This window comes from Rhinolophus sinicus, chromosome 9, assembly GCF_057876585.1.
Source record: "Rhinolophus sinicus isolate RSI-liver-muscle chromosome 9, RSI-T2T, whole genome shotgun sequence".
Lineage (NCBI taxonomy): Eukaryota > Metazoa > Chordata > Mammalia > Chiroptera > Rhinolophidae > Rhinolophus > Rhinolophus sinicus.
In genome coordinates this window covers 881,925-902,085 of record NC_142509.1, presented here as the reverse complement: position 1 = coordinate 902,085, position 20,161 = coordinate 881,925, and the positions used below count along the sequence as shown (strand labels likewise).

At 69.0% G+C, this 20,161-nt stretch overlaps 6 pseudogenes; all 6 read left to right on the top strand.

The window, feature by feature from the left end:
- LOC148757251 (5S ribosomal RNA) lies at positions 1-119 on the top strand (annotated as a pseudogene).
- Positions 120-2,168: 2,049 nt separating this feature from the next.
- LOC148757250 (5S ribosomal RNA) lies at positions 2,169-2,288 on the top strand (annotated as a pseudogene).
- A 3,918-nt stretch (positions 2,289-6,206) lies between these two features.
- Positions 6,207-6,325, top strand: LOC148757249 (5S ribosomal RNA; annotated as a pseudogene).
- Positions 6,326-8,374: 2,049 nt separating this feature from the next.
- Positions 8,375-8,494, top strand: LOC148757248 (5S ribosomal RNA; annotated as a pseudogene).
- A 2,331-nt stretch (positions 8,495-10,825) lies between these two features.
- LOC148757247 (5S ribosomal RNA) lies at positions 10,826-10,945 on the top strand (annotated as a pseudogene).
- Positions 10,946-12,412: 1,467 nt separating this feature from the next.
- On the top strand, positions 12,413-12,531 carry LOC148757246 (5S ribosomal RNA; annotated as a pseudogene).
- Positions 12,532-20,161: the final 7,630 nt, after the last annotated feature.

Genomic DNA, 20,161 nt, shown 5'->3' with positions numbered 1-20,161 from the left:
GTCTATGACCATACCACCCTGAACGCGCCCGATCTCCTCTGATCTCGGGAGCTAAGCAGGGAGGGGCCTGGTTAGTGCTTGGATGGGAGACCGCCTGGGAATACCTGTAGGCTTTTGCTCGCCTCTCCTTTTGCGCCGCCGCCCCTGCGTGGCTCCCTCCGAACCCCTGCCGCCCCTTGCCCCTCTGCAGCCGCCCATCCAGCCGAAGGTCCCCCTGGCCAGAGGCCGGTCAGCCACCCGGCGCTACAAGCTGGCAGCCCCGGCCGCACACCAGGCCCGTCGGCCAGGGCTCACCCCCACACCCTCTTCTTAGTCCTCTTCGCTGAGGCAGGCAGTCAGCCAGCAGCAGTTAGCCGAGCCTGTGTCTCCGCCGGCAGGCACCTCTCCCCACACCCCCGCGCGCCCCCTCCCATCGCCCACAAGAGCCAGGAACCCTCCCTTCCCGCAGTGGCCCCAACACACAGGGTACAAAGAGCCGGGACAAAGCAGGGGACTGAGGGAGGAGCACCCCAACACACCGCACGCCCTCGGACTCCAGGAGAGACCACCACAAGGGGAAGTGCAGGCACGCAGGCACACAACACTCTCAACCAGGGTGCCTGTGGGCTGCCACTCTCCTCCCGCGGGGCGGGGGGTTCCTGGGCGGGGCTCGGAGCCCACTGGCCCTCCCGCCCGGCCCGGGGGCTTCAAGGGTGACTTTCAATGCCCGGGCACTGCCTCCTTAGTGGAGCCCAGCCACGGGCATGACCACACTTCGGTTGAGAAGCTGCCACTTCAAAGCAGCGTCAGTGCGTCTGTCCCAGTCCGTGTGCCCGCTTGTGCGTCCCTCCCCCCTCCCCCACCCCATGTCTCTCTGGCTCTGTGACGTGCCTGTTGGGCTCTGGCTCTGGCTCAGGAGCTCTCTCCCCGCGTGCCAGCCCCCTCTTTCTCTGTCTCTGTCCATGTCTCTCTGTATGTCTAGGTACATACAGGTACATATAGGTGTATATTTCGATCTCGCTCCCTCTTTCTCCTCCTCCCGTTCTCTCTGTCGGTCCCTGTCCTGCGGGGACTCTGGTCCCTCTGCCCGCACAAGAACGCAGGATATGGCGAGGCCAAGAGGGAACACCAACAGAGCCACGGATAGGGGGCTCATAGCACTATGTCTCACGGGCGGCTTGCTCGGAGACACGGCAAGCCGGAGCCGCCCGATCCCCAACCTGTCGGCCGCTTCTCTGCCAACCCACCGACACACCGCCCGTCGACCCGCCAAGCGGGCCCACTGCAATCCGCGCCCCTCTGCAATTTGCAGTCCACCATCCGCGCTTCCTAGCTTGGCCACCGCAGCTCCTCCGGTGGCCAGTGGCCAACTGGCAACAGCTGATGGCCAAGCGGTCACAGCTGATGACCATGCAGCCCGCAAGCAGCACCCCTCCACGCGAGGCCCAGAGCCTGGAGAGTGCTCTCTGCGAGTCTGTCCCCACAGTCCCCGTCTGTCTCTCTCCGCCTCTCTCTTGCTCCGTCTCTGGCCTTCTCTCATCCTCTCTCTCACCTCCCTGGGTCAGGAGAGGTGACGTGTAGCCAGTGAAGGGACCGGACATCGGGCGGGGCTCCGGTCGCTGACGAGGGTTCCAGGGCCCAGACTGAAGGCTTGTGATGAAGGGTGGCTGCAGACTGGAGATGCTGCACCCTGGTGGCGCGGGTGGCTCTCCCTGGCTTTGGGCCTGTGGATGGGTCCGGTCAGGGCCAGGGCCTGGGTTGCACGTCCCTAGGGCCGGAGGGGACTGAGAGGACCCTGCGACCCCCTCGGTGGCCCTGAGAGGTGGGGACAGCACAGCAGCAAGGGGGGTGTGCGGTTGTGGGGCTGGGGGGAGATGAGAGGGGTTGGGGTAGGGGGGCGGGGTGAAAGCCCTTCGGGGCCTGGGGAGGCCCAGGATGCCAGGGCGCCCAGACATATGTCACAGTCAGGGAAGTGACAGAGGCCCGTGGAGCCACTGGGGGGCGCGAAGGGGCCTCGCTGCGGGCCAGGAGTAGCCCGTCGCCCACACCAGCGGCGTCCGGAGGAGGCGGGGAGCGGGCGGCAGGCGCTCGGGCAGACGTGCTCGCCACCCTAGCGGCCCAGCAGCACGGCGCGCGGTCAGAGGCAGGCCGGGAGCAGGCTCTTGGGGCGCGGGGAGCCGGGTCCCAGCGTCTACGGCCATACCACCCTGAACGCGCCCGATCTCCTCTGATCTCGGGAGCTAAGCAGGGAGGGGCCTGGTTAGTACTTGGATGGGAGACCGCCTGGGAATAGCTGCAGGCTTTTGCTCGCCTCTCCTTTTGCGCCGCCGCCCCGGCGTGGCTCCCTCCGAACCCCTGCCGCCCTTTGCCCCTCTGCAGCCGCCCAGGCAGCCGAAGGTCCCCCTGGCCAGAGGAGGGTCAGTCGCCCGGCACTACAAGCTCGCATCCCCGGCCGCACACCAGGCCTGTCGGCCAGGGCTCCCCCCCACTCCCTCTTCTTAGTGCTCTTCGCCGAGGCAGGCCGTCAGCCTGCAGCAGTCAGCCGCGTCTCGGTCGCCGCCGCCGCCGCCACCGCCATCGCAGGGCTCCCTCTCGCTCCCCGACCCTGCCGCCGCCGCAACCCCCAACGCCCAAGCCCAGGGCTGCCTGCCGGCGCAGGCCTCCACCAGGCTCTCTCCATCCCAGGACGTGCCGGTGCTTTGCACCTCGGCCCGAGCCCAGGGCACGCCCATCCCTGCGCCTGCCCCCGGGACCCGACACACAGGATCGGCGTGTCCTCGGGCAAACGGGACGCCCACCCGCCCCGCCCCACCGGAGTCTTCTGTCTCCGCTGGCAGGCACCTCGCCCCACACCCCCGCGCGTCCCCTCCCGTCTCCCACAAGAGCCAGGAGCCCTCCCTTCCCGCCGGCAACGGTGTCCCTGAAACACAGGGCACAAAGAGCCGGGACAAACCAGGGGACGGCGGGAGCAGCACCCCAACACACCACGCGCCATCGACTCCGGGGGAGACCACCACAAGGGCAGAGCAGGCACGCAGGCGCACAACCCTCACAACCAGGGTGCCTGGGGGCTGCCTCTCTCCTCCCGCGGGCGGGTGCCTGGGCGGGGCTCAGAGACCACAGGCCCTCCGGAGACCCTGGCGGCCCGCCCCGGAGGCTGCAATGGTGACTGCCAACGCCAGGGCAATGCCTCCTTAGCGGAGCCCAGCCCCGGGCACGACCACACTCCGGTGGAGGAGCTGCCACTTCAACACAGCCTCAGTGCGTCTGTAACAGTCCGTGTGCCCGCCTGTGCGTCCCTCACACCCTCCCCCACCCCATATCCGTCGGGCTCTGTGACGTGCCTGTTGGGCTCTGGCTCTGGCTCAGGAGCTCTCTCCCCGCGTGCCAGCCCCCTCTTTCTCTGTCTCTGTCCATGTCTCTCTGTATGTCTAGATACATACATGTACATATACGATCATATTTCCATCTCGCTCCCTCTTACTCCTCCTCCCGTTCTGTCTGTCTGTCCCTGTCCTGCGGGGACTCTAGCCCCTCTGCCCGCACAAGAATGCAGGATTTGGCGAGGCCAAGAGGGAACACCAACAGACCACGGATAGGGGGCTCATAGCACCATGTCTCACGGGCGGCTGGCTCGGAGACTCGGCAAGCCGGAGCCGCCCGATCCCCAGCCTGCCGGCCGATTCTCTGCCAACCAACAGACCCACCAACCTACCGACCCACCAAGCCGGCCAACTGCAGTCCGCGCCCCTCTGCAATTTGCAGTCCACAATCCGCGCTTCCTAGCTTGGCCACCGCAGCTCTGCCGGTGGCCAATGGCCAACTGGCAACAGCTGATGGCCAAGCGGTCACAGCTGATATCCATGCAGCCCGCACGCAGCACCCCTCCACGCGAGGCCCAGAGCCTGGAGAGTGCTCTCTGCGAGTCTGTCCCCACAGTCCCCGTCTGTCTCTCTCCGCCTCTCTCTTGCTCCGTCTCTGGCCTTCTCTCATCCTCTCTCTCACCTCCCTGGGTCAGGAGAGGTGACGTGTAGCCAGTGAAGTGAACAGTGATCGGGCGGGACGCCGGTCGCTGACGAGGGGCGAGAACCCAGAAAGAAGGCTGTGTGAGGAAGGGTGGCGGCAGAGTGGAGGTGCTGCCCCCTGGTGGCGGGTGGCTCTCCCTGGCTTTGGGCCAGTGGGTGGGGCCGGCCAGGGCCAGGGCCTGGGTTGCATGTCCCTAGGGTGGAGGGGACTGAGAGGACCCTGCGACCCCCTCGGTGGCCCTGAGAGGTGGGGACAGCACAGCAGCAAGGGGGGTGTGCGGTTGTGGGGCTGGGGGGAGATGAGAGGGGTTGGGGTAGGGGGGCGGGGTAAAAGCCCTTCGGGGCCTGGGGAGGCCCAGGATGCCAGGGCGCCCAGACATATGTCACAGTCAGGGAAGTGACAGAGGCCCGTTAGAGCCACTGGGGGGCGCGAAGGGGCCTCGCTGCGGGCCAGGAGGAGCCCGTCGCCCACACCAGCGGCGTCTGGAGGAGGCGGGGAGCTGGCGGGAGGCGCTCGGGCAGACATGCTCGCCACCCGAGCGGCCCAGCAGCATGGCGGGCGCTCAGAAGCAGGTCGGGAGCAGGCTCTTGGAGTGCCCGGAGCCGGGTCCCAGCGCCTAAGGCCACACCACCCTGCACGCGCCAGATCTCCTCTGATCTCGGGAGCTAAGCAGGGAGGGGCCTGGTTAGTACTTGGATGGGAGACCGCCTGGGAATAGCTGCAGGCTTTTGCTCGCCTCTCCTTTTGCGCCGCGGCCCCGGCGTGGCTCCCTCCGAACCCCTGCCGCCCCTTGCCTCTCTGCAGCCGCCCAGCCAGCCGAAGGTCCCCCTGACCAGCAGAGGGTTAGCCGCCAGGCACTACAAGCTGGCAGCCCCGGCCGCACACCAGGCCGCTCGGCCAGGGCTGCCCCGCACACCCTCTTCTCAGTCCTCTTCAGTCCCGGAGGCTGTCATCTCGATCCCTTCGCCGACCTTCGATCACCGCCACCGCCAACAGCGCTGCCCTCGCCCCCGCCGCCACCGCCAAATCCGCCGCCATCACCGCGCTCCCCACACCCCCCTCCAGCGCTGACCTCACCCCTGCCCCCGCCCTTGCCACCGCCATCGCTGTACTGCTTCAATCTCCCGCCTCTGCTCTCCCCTCCTCCGCCGCCAGCACCGCCCTCTTCCCCGCTACCGCCGCCGCCGGCGCCAACCCTCCCCGCGCCCAGCGCCCGCCGACACAGCCCCCAACGCTGCCGCCGCCTCCATCGCCGACCTCGCAACCCTCCCGCGCCGCCGCCGCCGCGATCACCGCGCTCCCCACCCCCTCCGCCAGCGCTGCCCTCGCCCCCTCCCCGCCCCCGCTGCCGCCATCGCCGTACTCCCTCAAACTCCCTCCTCTGCTCTCCCCCCCTCGGCCGCCAGCACCGCGCTCCCCACCCCCGCCGCCGCCATTGCCGCACTCCCTCAATCTCCCTCCTCTGCTCTCCCCGCCTCCTGCACCGCCATCTCCCCCGCCCCCGCCCCAGGCCCGCCGCCGCCACCATCGCCATACTCCCTCAATCTCCCGCCTCTGCTCTCCCGGCCTCCTCCGCCCCCGCCGCCGCCGCCGACGCCGCCGCCGCCGCCATCGACCCCCGTGCCCCAGCGCCCACCGTCAAAGCCCCCATTGTCGCCACCGCCATGGCCGCCCTGGCGCCATCCTCGCGGTTGCCATCGCCTACCTCCCCACCCTCCCTCGCCTCCGCCGCGTCCCCCGCCGCCGCAGCCCCCCCCTCCGCAGCCGCCCAAGCCGCCGCCGCGGGGTCCTCCCACAACTCCCAAGCCCAGGGTTGCCTGCTGGTGCAGGCCTCCCCCAGCCTTGGGGGTGCGGTTGTTGGTAAACCTGGTGGCGGTAGGGGGGCGGGGTGTATGGCGGTCTGGGTCCGGGGAGTCCCAGGATGCCAGAGTTCCACGACTTCTGGCACCATCAGGGAAGTGGCAGTGTCCCATGGAGCCTCGGGTGGCGCGAAGGGGCCTCGCTGCCGGCCAGGAGTAGCCCGCCGCCCACGCCAGGGGCATTCGGAAGAGGCGGGGAGCCGGACTGGGGGGGGGGGACGCGGTGCTGGCAGAGCCGGCCAGCGGGTCGATGCTCGCCACCGGAGCCGCGCATCTGCATGGCGGGCGCTCACGAGGCAGGCCGGGAGCAGGCTCTTGGCGCGCGGGGAGCCGAGTCCCATCGTCTATGACCATACCACCCTGAACGCGCCCGATCTCCTCTGATCTCGGGAGCTAAGCAGGGAGGGGCCTGGTTAGTGCTTGGATGGGAGACCGCCTGGGAATACCTGTAGGCTTTTGCTCGCCTCTCCTTTTGCGCCGCCGCCCCTGCGTGGCTCCCTCCGAACCTCTGCCGCCCCTTGCCCCTCTGCAGCCGCCCATCCAGCCGAAGGTCCCCCTGGCCAGAGGCCGGTCAGCCACCCGGCGCTACAAGCTGGCAGCCCCGGCCGCACACCAGGCCCGTCGGCCAGGGCTCACCCCCACACCCTCTTCTTAGTCCTCTTCGCTGAGGCAGGCAGTCAGCCAGCAGCAGTTAGCCGAGCCTGTGTCTCCGCCGGCAGGCACCTCTCCCCACACCCCCGCGCGCCCCCTCCCATCGCCCACAAGAGCCAGGAACCCTCCCTTCCCGCAGTGGCCCCAACACACAGGGTACAAAGAGCCGGGACAAAGCAGGGGACTGAGGGAGGAGCACCCCAACACACCGCACGCCCTCGGACTCCAGGAGAGACCACCACAAGGGGAAGTGCAGGCACGCAGGCACACAACACTCTCAACCAGGGTGCCTGTGGGCTGCCACTCTCCTCCCGCGGGGCGGGGGGTTCCTGGGCGGGGCTCGGAGCCCACTGGCCCTCCCGCCCGGCCCGGGGGCTTCAAGGGTGACTTTCAATGCCCGGGCACTGCCTCCTTAGTGGAGCCCAGCCACGGGCATGACCACACTTCGGTTGAGAAGCTGCCACTTCAAAGCAGCGTCAGTGCGTCTGTCCCAGTCCGTGTGCCCGCTTGTGCGTCCCTCCCCCCTCCCCCACCCCATGTCTCTCTGGCTCTGTGACGTGCCTGTTGGGCTCTGGCTCTGGCTCAGGAGCTCTCTCCCCGCGTGCCAGCCCCCTCTTTCTCTGTCTCTGTCCATGTCTCTCTGTATGTCTAGGTACATACAGGTACATATAGGTGTATATTTCGATCTCGCTCCCTCTTTCTCCTCCTCCCGTTCTCTCTGTCGGTCCCTGTCCTGCGGGGACTCTGGTCCCTCTGCCCGCACAAGAACGCAGGATATGGCGAGGCCAAGAGGGAACACCAACAGAGCCACGGATAGGGGGCTCATAGCACTATGTCTCACGGGCGGCTTGCTCGGAGACACGGCAAGCCGGAGCCGCCCGATCCCCAACCTGTCGGCCGCTTCTCTGCCAACCCACCGACACACCGCCCGTCGACCCGCCAAGCGGGCCCACTGCAATCCGCGCCCCTCTGCAATTTGCAGTCCACCATCCGCGCTTCCTAGCTTGGCCACCGCAGCTCCTCCGGTGGCCAGTGGCCAACTGGCAACAGCTGATGGCCAAGCGGTCACAGCTGATGACCATGCAGCCCGCAAGCAGCACCCCTCCACGCGAGGCCCAGAGCCTGGAGAGTGCTCTCTGCGAGTCTGTCCCCACAGTCCCCGTCTGTCTCTCTCCGCCTCTCTCTTGCTCCGTCTCTGGCCTTCTCTCATCCTCTCTCTCACCTCCCTGGGTCAGGAGAGGTGACGTGTAGCCAGTGAAGGGACCGGACATCGGGCGGGGCTCCGGTCGCTGACGAGGGTTCCAGGGCCCAGACTGAAGGCTTGTGATGAAGGGTGGCTGCAGACTGGAGATGCTGCACCCTGGTGGCGCGGGTGGCTCTCCCTGGCTTTGGGCCTGTGGATGGGTCCGGTCAGGGCCAGGGCCTGGGTTGCACGTCCCTAGGGCCGGAGGGGACTGAGAGGACCCTGCGACCCCCTCGGTGGCCCTGAGAGGTGGGGACAGCACAGCAGCAAGGGGGGTGTGCGGTTGTGGGGCTGGGGGGAGATGAGAGGGGTTGGGGTAGGGGGGCGGGGTGAAAGCCCTTCGGGGCCTGGGGAGGCCCAGGATGCCAGGGCGCCCAGACATATGTCACAGTCAGGGAAGTGACAGAGGCCCGTGGAGCCACTGGGGGGCGCGAAGGGGCCTCGCTGCGGGCCAGGAGTAGCCCGTCGCCCACACCAGCGGCGTCCGGAGGAGGCGGGGAGCGGGCGGCAGGCGCTCGGGCAGACGTGCTCGCCACCCTAGCGGCCCAGCAGCACGGCGCGCGGTCAGAGGCAGGCCGGGAGCAGGCTCTTGGGGCGCGGGGAGCCGGGTCCCAGCGTCTACGGCCATACCACCCTGAACGCGCCCGATCTCCTCTGATCTCGGGAGCTAAGCAGGGAGGGGCCTGGTTAGTACTTGGATGGGAGACCGCCTGGGAATAGCTGCAGGCTTTTGCTCGCCTCTCCTTTTGCGCCGCCGCCCCGGCGTGGCTCCCTCCGAACCCCTGCCGCCCTTTGCCCCTCTGCAGCCGCCCAGGCAGCCGAAGGTCCCCCTGGCCAGAGGAGGGTCAGTCGCCCGGCACTACAAGCTCGCATCCCCGGCCGCACACCAGGCCTGTCGGCCAGGGCTCCCCCCCACTCCCTCTTCTTAGTGCTCTTCGCCGAGGCAGGCCGTCAGCCTGCAGCAGTCAGCCGCGTCTCGGTCGCCGCCGCCGCCGCCACCGCCATCGCAGGGCTCCCTCTCGCTCCCCGACCCTGCCGCCGCCGCAACCCCCAACGCCCAAGCCCAGGGCTGCCTGCCGGCGCAGGCCTCCACCAGGCTCTCTCCATCCCAGGACGTGCCGGTGCTTTGCACCTCGGCCCGAGCCCAGGGCACGCCCATCCCTGCGCCTGCCCCCGGGACCCGACACACAGGATCGGCGTGTCCTCGGGCAAACGGGACGCCCACCCGCCCCGCCCCACCGGAGTCTTCTGTCTCCGCTGGCAGGCACCTCGCCCCACACCCCCGCGCGTCCCCTCCCGTCTCCCACAAGAGCCAGGAGCCCTCCCTTCCCGCCGGCCACGGTGTCCCTGAAACACAGGGCACAAAGAGCCGGGACAAACCAGGGGACGGCGGGAGCAGCACCCCAACACACCACGCGCCATCGACTCCGGGGGAGACCACCACAAGGGCAGAGCAGGCACGCAGGCGCACAACCCTCACAACCAGGGTGCCTGGGGGCTGCCTCTCTCCTCCCGCGGGCGGGTGCCTGGGCGGGGCTCAGAGACCACAGGCCCTCCGGAGACCCTGGCGGCCCGCCCCGGAGGCTGCAATGGTGACTGCCAACGCCAGGGCAATGCCTCCTTAGCGGAGCCCAGCCCCGGGCACGACCACACTCCGGTGGAGGAGCTGCCACTTCAACACAGCCTCAGTGCGTCTGTAACAGTCCGTGTGCCCGCCTGTGCGTCCCTCACACCCTCCCCCACCCCATATCCGTCGGGCTCTGTGACGTGCCTGTTGGGCTCTGGCTCTGGCTCAGGAGCTCTCTCCCCGCGTGCCAGCCCCCTCTTTCTCTGTCTCTGTCCATGTCTCTCTGTATGTCTAGATACATACATGTACATATACGAGCATATTTCCATCTCGCTCCCTCTTACTCCTCCTCCCGTTCTGTCTGTCTGTCCCTGTCCTGCGGGGACTCTAGCCCCTCTGCCCGCACAAGAATGCAGGATTTGGCGAGGCCAAGAGGGAACACCAACAGACCACGGATAGGGGGCTCATAGCACCATGTCTCACGGGCGGCTGGCTCGGAGACTCGGCAAGCCGGAGCCGCCCGATCCCCAGCCTGCCGGCCGATTCTCTGCCAACCAACAGACCCACCAACCTACCGACCCACCAAGCCGGCCAACTGCAGTCCGCGCCCCTCTGCAATTTGCAGTCCACAATCCGCGCTTCCTAGCTTGGCCACCGCAGCTCTGCCGGTGGCCAATGGCCAACTGGCAACAGCTGATGGCCAAGCGGTCACAGCTGATATCCATGCAGCCCGCACGCAGCACCCCTCCACGCGAGGCCCAGAGCCTGGAGAGTGCTCTCTGCGAGTCTGTCCCCACAGTCCCCGTCTGTCTCTCTCCGCCTCTCTCTTGCTCCGTCTCTGGCCTTCTCTCATCCTCTCTCTCACCTCCCTGGGTCAGGAGAGGTGACGTGTAGCCAGTGAAGTGAACAGTGATCGGGCGGGACGCCGGTCGCTGACGAGGGGCGAGAACCCAGAAAGAAGGCTGTGTGAGGAAGGGTGGCGGCAGACTGGAGGTGCTGCCCCCTGGTGGCGGGTGGCTCTCCCTGGCTTTGGGCCAGTGGGTGAGGCCGGCCAGGGCCAGGGCCTGGGTTGCACGTCCCTAGGGTGGAGGGGACTGAGAGGACCCTGCGACCCCCTCGGTGGCCCTGAGAGGTGGGGACAGCACAGCAGCAAGGGGGGTGTGCGGTTGTGGGGCTGGGGGGAGATGAGAGGGGTTGGGGTAGGGGGGCGGGGTAAAAGCCCTTCGGGGCCTGGGGAGGCCCAGGATGCCAGGGCGCCCAGACATATGTCACAGTCAGGGAACTGACAGAGGCCCGTTAGAGCCACTGGGGGGCGCGAAGGGGCCTCGCTGCGGGCCAGGAGGAGCCCGTCGCCCACACCAGCGGCGTCTGGAGGAGGCGGGGAGCTGGCGGGAGGCGCTCGGGCAGACATGCTCGCCACCCGAGCGGCCCAGCAGCATGGCGTGCGCTCAGAAGCAGGTCGGGAGCAGGCTCTTGGAGTGCCGGGAGCCGGGTCCCAGCGCCTAAGGCCACACCACCCTGCACGCGCCAGATCTCGTCTGATCTCGGGAGCTAAGCAGGGAGGGGCCTGGTTAGTACTTGGATGGGAGACCGCCTGGGAATAGCTGCAGGCTTTTGCTCGCCTCTCCTTTTGCGCCGCGGCCCCGGCGTGGCTCCCTCCGAACCCCTGCCGCCCCTTGCCTCTCTGCAGCCGCCCAGCCAGCCGAAGGTCCCCCTGACCAGCAGAGGGTTAGCCGCCAGGCACTACAAGCTGGCAGCCCCGGCCGCACACCAGGCCCGTCGGCCAGGGCTGCCCCGCACACCCTCTTCTCAGTCCTCTTCAGTCCCGGAGGCTGTCATCTCGATCCCTTCGCCGACCTTCGATCGCCGCCACCGCCAACAGCGCTGCCCTCGCCCCCGCCGCCACCGCCAAATCCGCCGCCATCACCGCGATCTCCACACCCCCCTCCAGCGCTGACCTCACCCCTGCCCCCGCCCTTGCCACCGCCATCGCTGTACTGCTTCAATCTCCCGCCTCTGCTCTCCCCTCCTCCGCCGCCAGCACCGCCCTCTTCCCCGCTACCGCCGCCGCCGGCGCCAACCCTCCCCGCGCCCAGCGCCCGCCGACACAGCCCCCAACGCTGCCGCCGCCTCCATCGCCGACCTCGCAACCCTCCCGCGCCGCCGCCGCCGCGATCACCGCGCTCCCCACCCCCTCCGCCAGCGCTGCCCTCGCCCCCTCCCCGCCCCCGCTGCCGCCATCGCCGTACTCCCTCAAACTCCCTCCTCTGCTCTCCCCCCCTCGGCCGCCAGCACCGCGCTCCCCACCCCCGCCGCCGCCATTGCCGCACTCCCTCAATCTCCCTCCTCTGCTCTCCCCGCCTCCTGCACCGCCATCTCCCCCGCCCCCGCCCCAGGCCCGCCGCCGCCACCATCGCCATACTCCCTCAATCTCCCGCCTCTGCTCTCCCGGCCTCCTCCGCCCCCGCCGCCGCCGCCGACGCCGCCGCCGCCGCCATCGACCCCCGTGCCCCAGCGCCCACCGTCAAAGCCCCCATTGTCGCCACCGCCATGGCCGCCCTGGCGCCATCCTCGCGGTTGCCATCGCCTACCTCCCCACCCTCCCTCGACTCCGCCGCGTCCCCCGCCGCCGCAGCCCCCCCCTCCGCAGCCGCCCAAGCCGCCGCCGCGGGGTCCTCCCACAACTCCCAAGCCCAGGGTTGCCTGCTGGTGCAGGCCTCCCCCAGCCTTGGGGGTGCGGTTGTTGGTAAACCTGGTGGCGGTAGGGGGGCGGGGTGTATGGCGGTCTGGGTCCGGGGAGTCCCAGGATGCCAGAGTTCCACGACTTCTGGCACCATCAGGGAAGTGGCAGTGTCCCATGGAGCCTCGGGTGGCGCGAAGGGGCCTCGCTGCCGGCCAGGAGTAGCCCGCCGCCCACGCCAGGGGCATTCGGAAGAGGCGGGGAGCCGGACTGGGGGGGGGGGACGCGGTGCTGGCAGAGCCGGCCAGCGGGTCGATGCTCGCCACCGGAGCCGCGCATCTGCATGGCGGGCGCTCACGAGGCAGGCCGGGAGCAGGCTCTTGGCGCGCGGGGAGCCGAGTCCCATCGTCTATGACCATACCACCCTGAACGCGCCCGATCTCCTCTGATCTCGGGAGCTAAGCAGGGAGGGGCCTGGTTAGTGCTTGGATGGGAGACCGCCTGGGAATACCTGTAGGCTTTTGCTCGCCTCTCCTTTTGCGCCGCCGCCCCTGCGTGGCTCCCTCCGAACCCCTGCCGCCCCTTGCCCCTCTGCAGCCGCCCATCCAGCCGAAGGTCCCCCTGGCCAGAGGCCGGTCAGCCACCCGGCGCTACAAGCTGGCAGCCCCGGCCGCACACCAGGCCCGTCGGCCAGGGCTCACCCCCACACCCTCTTCTTAGTCCTCTTCGCTGAGGCAGGCAGTCAGCCAGCAGTAGTTAGCCGAGCCTGTGTCTCCGCCGGCAGGCACCTCTCCCCACACCCCCGCGCGCCCCCTCCCATCGCCCACAAGAGCCAGGAACCCTCCCTTCCCGCAGTGGCCCCAACACACAGGGTACAAAGAGCCGGGACAAAGCAGGGGACTGAGGGAGGAGCACCCCAACACACCGCACGCCCTCGGACTCCAGGAGAGACCACCACAAGGGGAAGTGCAGGCACGCAGGCACACAACACTCTCAACCAGGGTGCCTGTGGGCTGCCACTCTCCTCCCGCGGGGCGGGGGGTTCCTGGGCGGGGCTCGGAGCCCACTGGCCCTCCCGCCCGGCCCGGGGGCTTCAAGGGTGACTTTCAATGCCCGGGCACTGCCTCCTTAGTGGAGCCCAGCCACGGGCATGACCACACTTCGGTTGAGAAGCTGCCACTTCAAAGCAGCGTCAGTGCGTCTGTCCCAGTCCGTGTGCCCGCTTGTGCGTCCCTCCCCCCTCCCCCACCCCATGTCTCTCTGGCTCTGTGACGTGCCTGTTGGGCTCTGGCTCTGGCTCAGGAGCTCTCTCCCCGCGTGCCAGCCCCCTCTTTCTCTGTCTCTGTCCATGTCTCTCTGTATGTCTAGGTACATACAGGTACATATAGGTGTATATTTCGATCTCGCTCCCTCTTTCTCCTCCTCCCGTTCTCTCTGTCGGTCCCTGTCCTGCGGGGACTCTGGTCCCTCTGCCCGCACAAGAACGCAGGATATGGCGAGGCCAAGAGGGAACACCAACAGAGCCACGGATAGGGGGCTCATAGCACTATGTCTCACGGGCGGCTGGCTCGGAGACACGGCAAGCCGGAGCCGCCCGATCCCCAACCTGTCGGCCGCTTCTCTGCCAACCCACCGACACACCGCCCGTCGACCCGCCAAGCGGGCCCACTGCAATCCGCGCCCCTCTGCAATTTGCAGTCCACCATCCGCGCTTCCTAGCTTGGCCACCGCAGCTCCTCCGGTGGCCAGTGGCCAACTGGCAACAGCTGATGGCCAAGCGGTCACAGCTGATGACCATGCAGCCCGCAAGCAGCACCCCTCCACGCGAGGCCCAGAGCCTGGAGAGTGCTCTCTGCGAGTCTGTCCCCACAGTCCCCGTCTGTCTCTCTCCGCCTCTCTCTTGCTCCGTCTCTGGCCTTCTCTCATCCTCTCTCTCACCTCCCTGGGTCAGGAGAGGTGACGTGTAGCCAGTGAAGGGACCGGACATCGGGCGGGGCTCCGGTCGCTGACGAGGGTTCCAGGGCCCAGACTGAAGGCTTGTGATGAAGGGTGGCTGCAGACTGGAGATGCTGCACCCTGGTGGCGCGGGTGGCTCTCCCTGGCTTTGGGCCTGTGGATGGGTCCGGTCAGGGCCAGGGCCTGGGTTGCACGTCCCTAGGGCCGGAGGGGACTGAGAGGACCCTGCGACCCCCTCGGTGGCCCTGAGAGGTGGGGACAGCACAGCAGCAAGGGGGGTGTGCGGTTGTGGGGCTGGGGGGAGATGAGAGGGGTTGGGGTAGGGGGGCGGGGTGAAAGCCCTTCGGGGCCTGGGGAGGCCCAGGATGCCAGGGCGCCCAGACATATGTCACAGTCAGGGAAGTGACAGAGGCCCGTGGAGCCACTGGGGGGCGCGAAGGGGCCTCGCTGCGGGCCAGGAGTCGCCCGTCGCCCACACCAGCGGCGTCCGGAGGCGGCGGGGAGCGGGCGGGAGGCGATCAGGCAGACATGCTCGCCACCCGAGCGGCCCAGCAGCATGGCGCGCGCTCACAGTCAGGTCGGGAGCAGGCTCTTGGAGTGCCGGGAGCCGGGTCCCAGCGCCTAAGGCCATACCACCCTGCACGCGCCAGATCTCCTCTGATCTGGGAAGCTAAGCAGGGTCGGGCCTGGTTAGTACTTGGATGGGATTCCGCCTGGGAATACCTGTAGGCTTTTGCTCGCCTCCCCTTTTGCATCGCCGCCCCGGCGTGGCTCCCTCCGAACCCCTGCCGCCCCTTGCCTCTCTGCAGCCGCCGAGCCAGCGGAAGGTCCTCCTGACCAGCAGAGGATTAGCCGCCAGGCACTACAAGCTGGCAGCCCCGGCCGCACACCAGGCCCGTGGGCCAGGGCTGCCCCGCACACCCTCTCCTTAGTCCTCTTCAGTCCCGCAGGCTGTCTTCTCGATCCCTTCGCCGACCCTCGGTCGCCGCCACCGCCGCCAGCGCTGCCCTCGCCCCCGCCGCCACCGCCAAATCCGCCGCCATCACCGCGCTCCCCACACCCCCCTCCAGCGCTGACCTCACCCCTGCCCCCGCCCTCGCCGCCGCCATCGCTGTACTGCTTCAATCTCCCGTCTCTTTTCTCCCCTCCTCCGTCGCCAGCACCGCCCTCTTCCCCGCTACCGCCGGCGCCAACCCTCCACGCGCCCAGCGCCCACCGACACAGCCCCCAAGGCTGCCGCCGCCTCCATCGCCGACCTCGCAACCCTCCCGCGCAGCAGCCGCCGCCCCCGCCGCCGGCCCCCCCCCCCAACGCCGCCGCCACCGCAGCCGCCCCCTCCGCAGCCGCCCCCGCCGCCGCTGCCGCGGGGTCCTCCCACAACTCCCAAGCCCAGGGTTGCCTGCTGGTGCAGGCCTCCACCAGCCTTGGGGGTGCGGTTGTGGGTAAACCTGGTGGCGGTAGGGGGCGGGGTGTCCCAGGATGCCAGAGTTCCACGACTTCTGGCACCATCAGGGAAGTGGCAGTGTCCCATGGAGCCTCGGGTGGCGCGAAGGGGCCTCGCTGCCGGCCAGGAGTAGCCCGCCGCCCACGCCAGCAGCGTCCGGAGGCGGCGGGGAGCGGGCGGGAGGCGCTCAGGCAGACTTGCTCGCCACCCGAGCGGCCCAGCAGCATGGCGCGCGCTCAGAGGCAGTTCGGGAGCAGGCTCTTGGAGTGCCGGGATCCGGGTCCCAGCGCCTAAGGCCATACCACCCTGACGCGCCAGATGTTGGAAGCGAAGCAGGGAGGGGCCTGGTTAGTACTTGGATGGGAGACCGCCTGGGAATACCTGTAGGCTTTTGCTCGCCTCTCCTTTTGCGCCACCGCCCCGGCCTGGCTCCCTCCGAACCCCTGCCGCCCCTTGCCCCTCTGCAGACGCCCAGGCAGCCGAAGGTCCCCCTGGCCAGAGGAGGGTCAGCCGCCCAGCACTACAAGCTCGCATCCCCAGCCGCACACCAGGCCTGTCGGCCAGGGCTCCCCCCACTCCCTCTTCTTAGTGCTCTTCGCCGAGGCAGGCCGTCAGCCTGCAGCAGTCAGCCGCGTCTCGGTCGCCGCCGCCGCCACCGCAATCGCAGGGCCCCCTCTCGCTCCCCGACCCTGCCGCCGCCGCAACCCCCAACGCCCAAGCCCAGGGCTGCCTGCCGGCGCAGGCCTCCACCAGGCTCTCTCCATCCCAGGACGTGCCGGTCCTTTGCACCTCGGCCCGAGCCCAGGGGACGCCCATCCCTGCGCCTGCCCCCGGGACCCGACACACAGGATCGGCGTGTCCTCGGGCCAACGGGATGCCCACCCGCCCCGCCCCACCGGAGTCTTCTGTCTCCGCTGGCAGGCACCTCTCCCCACACCCCCGCGCGTCCCCTCCCGTCTCCCAAAAGAGCCAGGAGCCCTCCCTTCCCGCCGGCCACGGTGTCCCCGACACACAGGGCACAAAGAGCCGGGACAAACCAGGGGACGGCGGGAGCAGCACCCCAACACACCACGCGCCATCGACTCCAGGGGAGACCACCACAAGGGAAGAGCAGGCACGCAGGCACACAACCCTCACAACCAGGGTGCCTGGGGGCTGCCACTCTCCTCCCGCGGGCGGGTCCCTGGGCGGGATTCAGAGCCCACCAGCCCTCCGGAGACCCTGGCGGCCCGCCCTGGGGGCTTCAATGGTGACTGCCAAAGCCAGGGCAATGCCTCCTTAGCGGAGCCCTGCCCCGGGCACGACCACCCTCCGGTGGAGAAGCTGCCACTTCAACACAGCCTCAGTGCGTCTGTCCCAGTCCGTGTGCCCGCTTGTGCGTCCCTCCCCCCTCCCCCACCCCATGTCTCTCCGGCTCTGTGACGTGCCTGTTGGGCTCTGGCTCTCGCTCAGGAGCTCTCTCCCCGCTTGCCAGTCCCCTCTTTCTCTGTCTCTGTCCATGTCTCTCTGTATGTCTAGGTACATACAGGTACATACAGGTGTATATTTCGATCTCGCTCCCTCTTACTCCTCCTCCCGTTCTGTCCGTGGGTCCCTGTCCTGCGGGGACTCTAGTCCCTCTGCCCGCACAAGAACGCAGGATATGGCGAGGCCAAGAAGGAACACCAACAGAGCCACGGATAGGGGCCTATAGCACTATGTCTCACGGGCGGCTGGCTTGGAGACAAGGCAAGCCGGAGCTTCCCGATCCCCAACCTGCCGGCTGATTCTCTGCCAACCCACCGACACACCGCCCGCCGACCCACCAAGCCGGCCCCCTGCAATCCGCGCCCCTCTGCAATTTGCAGTCCACCATCCGCGCTTCCTAGCTTGGCCACCGCAGCTCCGCCGGTGGCCAATGGCCAACTGGCAACAGATGATGGCCAAGCGGTCACAGCTGATGACCATGCAGCCCCCAAGCAGCACCCCTCCACGCGAGGCCCAGAGCCTGGAGAGTGCTCTCTGGGAGTCTGTCCCCACAGTCCCCGTCTGGCTCTCTCCGCCTCTCTCTTGCTCTGTCTCTGGCCTTCTCTCATCCTCTCTCTCATCTCCCTGGGTCAGGAGAGGTGACGTGTAGCCAGTGAAGGGCCCGGAGATCGGGCGGAGTTCCGGTCGCTGAGGAGGGTCGAGGGCCCAGACTGAAGGCTTGTGAGGAAGGGTGGCTGCAGACTGGAGCTGCTGCACCCTGTTGGCGCGGGTGGCTCTCCCTGGCTTTGGGCCAGTGGGTGGCGCCGGCCAGGGCCAGGGCCTGGGTTGCATGTCCCTAGGGCCGGAGGGGACTGAGAGGACCCTGCGACCCCCTCGGTGGCCCTGAGAGGTGGGGACAGCACAGCAGTAAGGGGGGTGTGCGGTTGCGGGGCTGGGGGGGAGATGAGAGGGGTTGGGGTAGGGGGGCGGGGTAAAAGCCCTTCGGGGCCGGGGGAGTCCCAGGATGCCAGGGCGCCCAGACATATGTCACAGTCAGGGAAGTGACAGAGGCCCGTGGAGCCACTGGGGGGCGGGAAGGGGCCTCGCTGCGGGCCAGGAGTCGCCCGTCGCCCACACCAGCGGCGTCCGGAGGCGGCGGGGAGCGGGCGGGAGGCGATCAGGCAGACATGCTCGCCACCCGAGCGGCCCAGCAGCATGGCGCGCGCTCACAGTCAGGTCGGGAGCAGGCTCTTGGAGTGCCGGGAGCCGGGTCCCAGCGCCTAAGGCCATACCACCCTGCACGCGCCAGATCTCCTCTGATCTGGGAAGCTAAGCAGGGTCGGGCCTGGTTAGTACTTGGATGGGATTCCGCCTGGGAATACCTGTAGGCTTTTGCTCGCCTCCCCTTTTGCATCGCCGCCCCGGCGTGGCTCCCTCCGAACCCCTGCCGCCCCTTGCCTCTCTGCAGCCGCCGAGCCAGCGGAAGGTCCTCCTGACCAGCAGAGGATTAGCCGCCAGGCACTACAAGCTGGCAGCCCCGGCCGCACACCAGGCCCGTGGGCCAGGGCTGCCCCGCACACCCTCTCCTTAGTCCTCTTCAGTCCCGCAGGCTGTCTTCTCGATCCCTTCGCCGACCCTCGGTCGCCGCCACCGCCGCCAGCGCTGCCCTCGCCCCCGCCGCCACCGCCAAATCCGCCGCCATCACCGCGCTCCCCACACCCCCCTCCAGCGCTGACCTCACCCCTGCCCCCGCCCTCGCCGCCGCCATCGCTGTACTGCTTCAATCTCCCGTCTCTTTTCTCCCCTCCTCCGTCGCCAGCACCGCCCTCTTCCCCGCTACCGCCGGCGCCAACCCTCCACGCGCCCAGCGCCCACCGACACAGCCCCCAAGGCTGCCGCCGCCTCCATCGCCGACCTCGCAACCCTCCCGCGCAGCAGCCGCCGCCCCCGCCGCCGGCCCCCCCCCCCCCAACGCCGCCGCCACCGCAGCCGCCCCCTCCGCAGCCGCCCCCGCCGCCGCTGCCGCGGGGTCCTCCCACAACTCCCAAGCCCAGGGTTGCCTGCTGGTGCAGGCCTCCACCAGCCTTGGGGGTGCGGTTGTGGGTAAACCTGGTGGCGGTAGGGGGCGGGGTGTCCCAGGATGCCAGAGTTCCACGACTTCTGGCACCATCAGGGAAGTGGCAGTGTCCCATGGAGCCTCGGGTGGCGCGAAGGGGCCTCGCTGCCGGCCAGGAGTAGCCCGCCGCCCACGCCAGCAGCGTCCGGAGGCGGCGGGGAGCGGGCGGGAGGCGCTCAGGCAGACTTGCTCGCCACCCGAGCGGCCCAGCAGCATGGCGCGCGCTCAGAGGCAGTTCGGGAGCAGGCTCTTGGAGTGCCGGGATCCGGGTCCCAGCGCCTAAGGCCATACCACCCTGACGCGCCAGATGTTGGAAGCGAAGCAGGGAGGGGCCTGGTTAGTACTTGGATGGGAGACCGCCTGGGAATACCTGTAGGCTTTTGCTCGCCTCTCCTTTTGCGCCACCGCCCCGGCCTGGCTCCCTCCGAACCCCTGCCGCCCCTTGCCCCTCTGCAGACGCCCAGGCAGCCGAAGGTCCCCCTGGCCAGAGGAGGGTCAGCCGCCCAGCACTACAAGCTCGCATCCCCAGCCGCACACCAGGCCTGTCGGCCAGGGCTCCCCCCACTCCCTCTTCTTAGTGCTCTTCGCCGAGGCAGGCCGTCAGCCTGCAGCAGTCAGCCGCGTCTCGGTCGCCGCCGCCGCCACCGCAATCGCAGGGCCCCCTCTCGCTCCCCGACCCTGCCGCCGCCGCAACCCCCAACGCCCAAGCCCAGGGCTGCCTGCCGGCGCAGGCCTCCACCAGGCTCTCTCCATCCCAGGACGTGCCGGTCCTTTGCACCTCGGCCCGAGCCCAGGGGACGCCCATCCCTGCGCCTGCCCCCGGGACCCGACACACAGGATCGGCGTGTCCTCGGGCCAACGGGATGCCCACCCGCCCCGCCCCACCGGAGTCTTCTGTCTCCGCTGGCAGGCACCTCCCCCCACACCCCCGCGCGCCCCTCCCGTCTCCCACAAGAGCCAGGTGCCCTCCCTTCCCGCCGGCCACGGTGTCCCTGAAACACAGGGCACAAAGAGCCGGGACAAACCAGGGGACGGCGGGAGCAGCACCCCAACACACCACGCGCCATCGACTCCGGGGGAGACCACCACAAGGGCAGAGCAGGCACGCAGGCGCACAACCCTCACAACCAGGGTGCCTGGGGGCTGCCACTCTCCTCCCGCGGGCGGGTGCCTGGGCGGGGCTCAGAGACCACA